Source organism: Chiloscyllium plagiosum, chromosome 8, assembly GCF_004010195.1.
Source record: "Chiloscyllium plagiosum isolate BGI_BamShark_2017 chromosome 8, ASM401019v2, whole genome shotgun sequence".
NCBI lineage: Eukaryota > Metazoa > Chordata > Chondrichthyes > Orectolobiformes > Hemiscylliidae > Chiloscyllium > Chiloscyllium plagiosum.
In genome coordinates, this window is record NC_057717.1 from 8,104,895 (window position 1) to 8,113,940 (window position 9,046).

The window sequence follows — 9,046 nt, forward strand, 5'->3', positions numbered from 1 at the left end:
GCGTGGACGTGCTGTGTGAAATGGCCTATTTCCCCACCGGAGGGATTCTATGATTTCTTCATAAAGAGGGCAGTCAGTGTCAAGATAAAGAATGGCTCTGAGCATGTTCATGGCATATTGAAGTGGGACGGTAAACAGCCCGCGGTCGTGGTTCACATTGATACCAATGATATCGGTATGAAGAGTGAAAGGTAAAAAGGTCCTGCAAAGAAAGGTAAGGGAGTTAGGGGTAAGTTTAAAAGCAGGATCGCCAGGGTTGTAATCTTGATATTAATCCCCGGGCACCTGGAAGTGAGACAAAGAAGAGGAAGATAGTACAGTTGAATATGTGGCAAAGCGCTAGTTTGGGAGGATTGTTTCTGATTTCTGAATGATTCGAATCACGTCCAGTGCACGTGGGAATTGTACAAAAAGAAATGTGTGCACTTTAACTGGAGGGGTGCCAACATCCTGAAAGGAAGGTATGTTCGTGCAGATTTAAGCTAATGATACAGGAGGCTGGGAAGCAAAGCAGCAGATCAGAAACTGAGCAGAAAGTAAAGGTTTATCGTATAAACAGGCAGAGCCAGTTAAATGACCATGCTGAGGGAAGGAATCATAACAATTCTAAAAGTCTGAAAGTGGTCTCATCATTAAACTGTAAACTTTCCTATTTCTAAATGTGTTTCGTTTTAACGTATTTCAAGATTTATAATCCCTCCAGAAAAGGGTGATGTTGATGCAGAGGTTTGTTTTGTGATCCAGGTTCTCCGTTCCTCGTGCTTCAGTTTCGCAGTCTGTTCATTGAAATAATACACTGCTTTCCCATTCAACTCGCCAAAGTGCTCAAACACAGATACATTTTCCCAACTATGATCCAAAGACCAATATTTCGAAATATCAAAGAACAAAGAAAATTTACAGCTCAGGAACAGGCCCTTCGGCCCTCCAAACCTGAGCCAATCCAAATGTACTGTCTAAACTTGTTGCCCAATTCCTAAGTATCTGCATCACTCTGCTCCCCACGCATCATAAAATAATCTACTGTGCCTGCCTCTGCCACCTCTGCTGGCAACGTGTTCCAGACACCCACCATCCACCACCCAATGAAGCAATTGCCATGTGTATCCCCCTTAAACTTTTCAACTCTCACCTTGAAAGCGTGACCTCTCGTCATTGAATCCTTCACCCTGGGTAAAAGATTATCTCCATCTATCCTGTCGATATCCTTCATGATTTTGTAAACCTCAATCAGGACCCCTTCAATCTCCTTTCTTCTACTGAAAACAAACCTAACTTACTCAACCTCTCTTCACAGCTAACACCTTCCATATCGGGCAACATCCATTTAACCCTTCTCTGCAACCTCTCCGGTGGCTATTCCTCTATCAAAATTATTATCAAATTTTAGAACTGCTGAAAGGGATTGTCGCTCTGAGGAAAATGGCAGAGCATTCAATTGTTGGATATTTGGGATGATTCTCATGTTCGACAGCTTTAGAGAAGATTTAGAAGAATTATTACTACATTGTACTCTTCTTTCAGGGGCATCAACAGGAGATTCTGTGGCAGTGACCACAGATTTAGGATGGTTTGTTGCTTTCCCTGTGCTAGGATTAAGAACGTCTCGAAACATTTCAAGAACATTGTTAAAGGGGAGATTGAGCAGTCAAAAGTTATACTACATATTGGTAGGAATGATATTTTTAGGGAAAGATTAAAGCAGTACAGAGTGAATGCAAGAGGTGAGTTCGAAGATGAGAAATAAAACCTTAAAAGTAGTAATTTCTGGTTTACTCCCAATGCCAAACTGAACCGAGAGGGAGCAAAAGGCTAAAGGAGAAAAATCGATAGCTGAAGAGCTACTGTGTTGTTGAAGGATTTAGATTTTTGGGAGATTGGAATCTATTTTAAAATAGAAATGACCTGATCAGAAAGGTTTGGTCTAAGCTAAACTGGAAAGCAACCAATATCTTAGCAGGGAGGTTTGCTCCTTCTCTGTATGTAGACTTTATATTGATAAAGATGGCAAGGGAGATATTCCAAGTAGCGTTACAAATGGTAGGATGGATGGGGATGTTTATGAATGTGAGGAGATCATGTCAATTAGAAAAGAAAGACGAGAGAGTCAAAAGTAAATAGTAATTCTGAAGCATTAAATTTCAGTTATTCCAATGTAAGTGGTCTCAGGGAAGGCGAACGAACTCAGGACATATTTAAGAACATGGGACTGGGACATTATATTTATTACAGAAAGTTGGTTGAGAGAAGTTCAAGTCGAGAGTGTAGTGTTGGGAATCCACAGGAGGTCGGACAGAATGTGAGAATCAGGAAAATCGACGTTTCGGGCAAAAGCCCCTCATCAAGAATGGGCTGATGAAGGACTTTTGCCTGAAACGTCGATTTTCTTGCTCCTCGGATGCTACTTGACATGCGGTGCTTTTCCAGCACTACACTCTCGACTCTAATCTCCAGCATCTACCGTCATCACTTGCGCCTGAGAGATGATCAAGATTGGCAATTCAACGTTCCAGGTGCAATTATCATAGAAAAGATAGAAAAAGTCATGCAGTGGGCGGAGAGGAGGAGGACTGCCATTTTTGATTAAGGAATAAATTATTGCTGCTACTGGGGAAGATATTTCTGAAAAATCATCCAGTTAAAATATGTGGGTAGTAATAAACATAAGAAATTAAATATCACTTTGAAGAGATTGCACAATATTCTCATATGTGACAAATTGTCCAGTGAAAATGTATTCATAGAAATTAAAAATAAGAAAGGAAAGAGCACATTGATGGTATTGTACCATAAGCTCTCCAACAGTTAGAAAGAAATTGAGAAACAAACCTGCAGGGAAATCTCGGATATATGTAAGCTTAATAAGGTTATAATAATGGCGGATTTGGGGGATAATTTTCGAAAAACTGACTGAGACTACCACAGTGTTAAAGGGTTGGATGGTGAAGAATTTGTCCAATGTGTTCACGAACATTTTCTTAATCAGTATGTAGATGATCTTAATTGAGAAGGAGCAAAACCAGACCAACTTTGGTGCAATAGGCAGGGCAAGTGACTGAAGTAAATGTGAGGGAATATTTTGGGTATTTCAATCATAACTCTATTAGTTCCACAATGGTTATGGAAAAGAATAAGGCTTTCATGATTTTGTTCTACTTGGTGTATCATAAATTTTCATGGCATGGGACAAGGAATTTCCAAGTTTGATTGGAGTAGACTGTTGGCAGGTAAAACGAAATCTGACAAGTGGGAGGCGTTCAACAGTGTGACGACGAGAGTGGAGAGGCATTATGCTCCTCTTAGAATGGCTGATAAGGTTGAGGAACAATGGACAACTACAGTTGTTGAGGTTTTATTCAAGATTCAAAGAAAATCTTACTTTAGATGTAGACACTTTATTCAATTGAATAAAGTTAATCAATATAAAGAGTGTGGGACATTATTTCGAGAGAAATCAGGAAAGCAAAAAGGAGATATGAGATAACATGGGCCAAAAAGTTTAAGGATAATCCAAAGATATTGTGCAACTACATTAACAGCAAGAGAGTAACCCCGGAGGGGGTAATGCCGCTCAAATATCATGATGTGTTGAACCCAGGAGATGGGGAATAAAATCATCCCAATCTTGGTGCATCAGACAGCATCAAACACACACTATTGTCTGCACCTCGCATTCATCCAGATTGAACTCCATTCTGCTATTTGTCAGCCTATTGCTCCAATTTATCAAGATCCTTTTGTAATTATAGAAAACCTTCTTCACTGTCCACTGTGCCACCAGATTTGGTGTCATCCGCAAACGTACTAAATATGCCTTCCATATCCTCATGCAAAACATTTACATAAACGACAAACAATGAAAACCTAGAACCAACCTCTGTGGAATACTACTGGGGACAAGCCTCCATTCCAAAAATAGGCCTGGATTTGTGAGTCAGTGACGGAATGCATATGATAATGGATATGAGACAGAAAGAACTGGGGACCAGTGACTGAAGAAGCCTGAGGGAAGTTCACTAAAATCTCACAGTCACGAGTGTTCAACCATCACTCTTTCTGACAAATGGAATGAAATGCAATGCACTATTACTCTCTGTTTCCTGACATTGCACCAATTGAAAGTTCTGGAGAGAAACACCACAGTTCTGGCAGTATCGGGCAAAGAAAAATGGATTTAACTTTTTTTGAGTCCCATGTGACTTGTTCAGAACAGGTTCATAACAGATTTGATTTGTTAACTTGAAGAAAATAGGTACAGTTTATTAATTATGACATTGTCTGTGCGTTTTATGACTAAAATTATCTCCATCACTCTCTGAACATTTTCAATACGTTTCTCTGAATAATTTCAGCAAAGATGGTTGCCATGAAGCCCATCATCTCTGTATCAGCTCAGTATGAGCTGTATCCTCACTCTTACTCTGCTGTAACTCCCTGTAACTCCACACACTTTGTTATCTGTGTCTGTTCTTATTTCTGAATATCCCGTCCAGTTATAAACAATATTAACAACCTATAGAAAATGTGATAAATTAGTTTATATATGAAATATAATTCTGCTCATCACATTTAAATTTGTCCTGTTCTATTCACATTGTCGGTCAGCATTCCCTGTACAAAAGGGCATCTGTTCTCTTGCTCTGCATTGCATTTCATTCCATTTGTCAGAAAGAGTGATGGTTGAACACTCGTGACTGTGAGATTTTACTGAACTTCCCTCAGGCTTCTTCAGTCACTGGCCCCAGTCCTTTCTGTCTCATAGCCATTATCATATTCATTCCGTCACTGACTCACAAATCCAGGCCTATTTTACAGATCTTTTTATTGAAGAAAAAAGGCATTTTTAAAACAATTTTTTAGAAACTTACAAAACAACACAAACAAATATAAATACTAATATACCATTAAATATTAAATAAGTAATTACCAAAACACAACAAACACATTAAAAAGTAGAAAGATTAAAAAAACACTCAACTAGGAACTAATCTAACCTACAAATAACCAGAGCATATAATAGAATATCTTAGGTTACTTCAAAAAAAAGATAACATAGTAATTAAATAATGAAGTACATGTTCAGAATGAATTAACATCAAGTCATAATAAAACCGGTATTCATACGGGATGGCTCCCCCGGGGGAGCCCCCGGACCAGCCAGAACCACAACCTCACCTAGATAAAAGCCCCTGATAATATGGCCGAAATATCTGTATATATTTGTTCAGGAAGGGCTGCCATATTTTATGGTGCACCATATTCGTCAGGAAGTCAAGGGGAATACATTCCATGATTAACCTGTGCAAATTCCACTTTCCTGTCGTGCCCTCAGTTACCCAATTTACTAAGATATCTGTCCTTGCACAAAAGGAGAGAATGGGAAATAATTTCCTCCCGTGCACATCCAGGGAGGTCAGGTTCGAATAGCCCAGGAAAAGCGATACTAGATCTACTCCAATTTCCACTCCCAAGATTTCTGTCAGCGCATTTGCTACTCTGGTCCAGTATTTACGGAACCATGATATGTCCACAAGCAGTGTGTGACAGTGTCAACTTCTATTTTACATTGAGGACATATTGGAGATGTTCCTGCCCTAAATGTTATCAGTCATTCCGGTAGTATATGTGTCCTATGGCGTACTTTTAATTGAGTAACCTGGGTTCTATTACAAATGGAGAACTTTCTGGCATTTTCTCAGATGTCGTCTCACATTTCTAAAGGAATTTTCAACCCCAATTCCTGATTCCATGTTTCAAACGATTTTTCCATGTCTTTCAATACTTCGCTCTGTAATAAGTGATAAAGAGTACTGACCGAGTGGCCATAACACTCTTCTTTCTCTATTCAATTTATAAGAGCTCTCCAATAATGTGGTCTTCTTCTGTGTATAATCTCGAATTTGGAAATCTCGAAAAAAGTCACAATTAGGCAGTCCACATTTTCTGGTGCAGCTGTTAAAATGACATCATAAACTCCCCATCGAACAGATCCCCTAAGCGAGAGATACCCCTGGACCTCCAGGTTTTAAATGTAGCGTCTGTGTACTTCGGTTGAAAATCCCATGCTCCCACTATAGGAGTATAAGGTGAAGTTTTTTTTGTGAATTACCTTCATCATGCCGCATTATCTTCTAATCGTTAATTATATTTAGGGTTTTATAATGATCCATCGTGACTTTCATCTTATCTAAAAATAAGAGATTATTGAGGGGACACTTTGCTTGAGAAGCCTCAATGTCCAGCCAGATTGATTGCGGGTCACATGAGACCCAGTCGGGTATGTAGCTTAATAGAGAACTCAGCTGATACTTTCCTAAAGTCTGGAAAATCCAGTTCTCCCCTTGCTTGTGGAAGCTGCAGCTTCTTTAATTTAATAGGGGGCCATCTATGATTCCAAATGAAAGAACCAATCCAACCATATAGTTTAGACAATTCCTGGGCAACATCATAGAGAGCATTCGCATAGGGTTTCAGAGACGAGGGAAAATATTCATTTTAATTAGAGCTATTCTGCCAAACCAAAATATCGGGAGATGCCCCCCAGCGTTGAAGTTCCTGCCTTATCCTCTCTAATAGGTGCACAAAAATGGCTTTGTACAGCTGTCCAAATCCTGAGGTGATAAAAATCCCTAAATATAAAAACTCTCCAGAGACTACCGAAAGGGAAAGCAAGATCCGTGTGATAAATTGGACATACTAGCTAAACCACTAGCATGGCCTCCAATTTTACGAAATTGACCTTGTAACCTGAGAACGCACTGAATAAATTACTTACTTGGATGAAGCGGGCCACGGATATCAAAGGATTACTAAGAAAAAGGGAACATCATCTGTGTTAATGGTAATTTTATGTTTACCCGAACTATCCCTCAGAGACATTATATTAAAGTCAGCACATATAGCTTCTGCTAGTGGTTCAATTATTAGCGTGAATAATAACGGTGATAGAGGACATCCCTAACGACAGCTGCTACCCACACTGAAGCTATCCGATCATAAACCATTAGTAATCACGGCCACTTTGGGGTTGTTGTACAATATTGAGACTCACTTGACGAATACCTCTCCGACACCGAACTTTTCCAATAAGTAAATCAGATATGATCATTCAACCTGAGCGCATACCTTATCCGCATATAAAGAGACTACTAATCCTGGTATTCTTTCCTGATGACAGACATGCATCACATTTAAACCTTTTGAATATTATTAGATGAACTTCGGCCCTTAATAAACCCCGTTTGATCATCTTTTATGATGTGTAGTAAAACCCTCTCCAGCCTTAATGCTAATGTTTTAGGAAGAATTTTAAAATCTACATTTAGCAAAGATATTGTCTGTATGATGTGCAATCTTCTGGGGCCTTTCCTTTTTTAAGGATGAGAGAAACATTTGCTTCTCTCATCGAAGGCGTGAGGCAGCCCTGACTATATGAATATTTTTATATGTGTATAAGAGGACCAGCAAGTACCCCTACAAAATCTTTGTAGAATTCAGCCTGGAATCCATCTGGGCCAGGTGCTTTACCACTCTGAAGCTGCCTGATTTCATCAAGTACTTCCTGGGTTGCCAGGGGAGCATTAAGGACCGACACCACTTTCGGGATTAAGTCCAGAAAGGCCAGGCTTTTAAAAGAGGGCTGCATCTTCTTAGCTCTGTCTTCACAATCCTGTGATTTATACAGAGCAGAATAAAACTTTCTGAAGGCTGTATTGATCCTTTACCGGTCATGAGGCAAAGTACCAGCACTTTCCCTAATGTACATGATAACTTGAGGGGCCTTTTTTATCCTTGCGAGATATGCTAGTTATCTACCAGGTTTATCGCTGTATTCATATAGTCTTTGTTTTGCAAATAGTATTCCCCTACTTGCTGTTTGGGTAAGCGCAGTATTCAGAGCTGCCCTAAGGGCTGTAATTCTTTGTAATCTAGCAATAGATGGCCTATCAACGTATGCTGTATCAACAGCCTTCAAATAAGCCTCTAGTAGACGCTGTTGTTCTCCTTTTTTTTCTGGTTCACCGAGTATGAAATGATGAGACCTCGCGCATAAGTCTTAAAGGTCTCCCACATCATAGACGGGTTACTGGCTGTGCCTGAGTTAAGTTCCAAAAAGGTTTAGAATTCTTGACAGAAATATTTTACGAATTTACTATCCACCATTAAGAAGGAATCCACATGCCAATGTCGGAGGCTTGTCTTATTGTCCCTATTGTTAACTTCCATATATACTGCAGCATGATCAGAGATTATTATATTACTTAATTTGCAGGATAATATGGAGTTCAGAAAGGTCGAAGGAGCAAAAAAAACATTAATTCTGGTATGACACTTATGTGAGTTAGAGTAGAAAGTAAAGTCTCTGCCCTGCGGATGAAGGCACCTCCACACATCTACTAACCCTAGCTCCTTATTTAAATCTGCCAATTGTCTGGATCTAAGAGATATACCCGCAGTACTCTTGGGTATCCTGTCTCTCTCTGGGTCCATAGTACAGTTACAATCTCCTCCTGTAATTGTGTGATGAGCCCCAAAAGCCATCAGTTTGGGGAATGTTTCCATTATAAATTTGAAAGGGTGTGCCAGGGAACAACAAAGATTCAAAATTCCATACTCCTCTACATTTATGTGGACTTTAATCAGTATATACTGTCCAGATTCATCTTTTATCTGACTTAAGATTTCGAAAGGAAGGTTCGTCCGAATGAGAATGACTACTCCCATACTTTTGGAACTAAAAGATAAAAAGAAGGCCTGATCAAATCCTCCTTGTTGGAATTTGAAGTGCTCTTTATCCAGTAAGTGTTTCTCCTGTAAGAGAACTATATCAACCCTTTCATTTTTGAGGTTTGATAGCATTTTCTAACTTTTGATTGGTGAATTATTCCCCTTGACGTTCCAGGTGCACCAGCTCATCGAAGGACTAACCATGATCGTCCAGGCAAGACCGAGACCCCCCGGGAGGAAGAACCCCACCCAAAACACGCCGAGCTCAGACCGTATAAAATTCACGCAAGCAGAAATTCTTTAACACCTTATCGGCAAT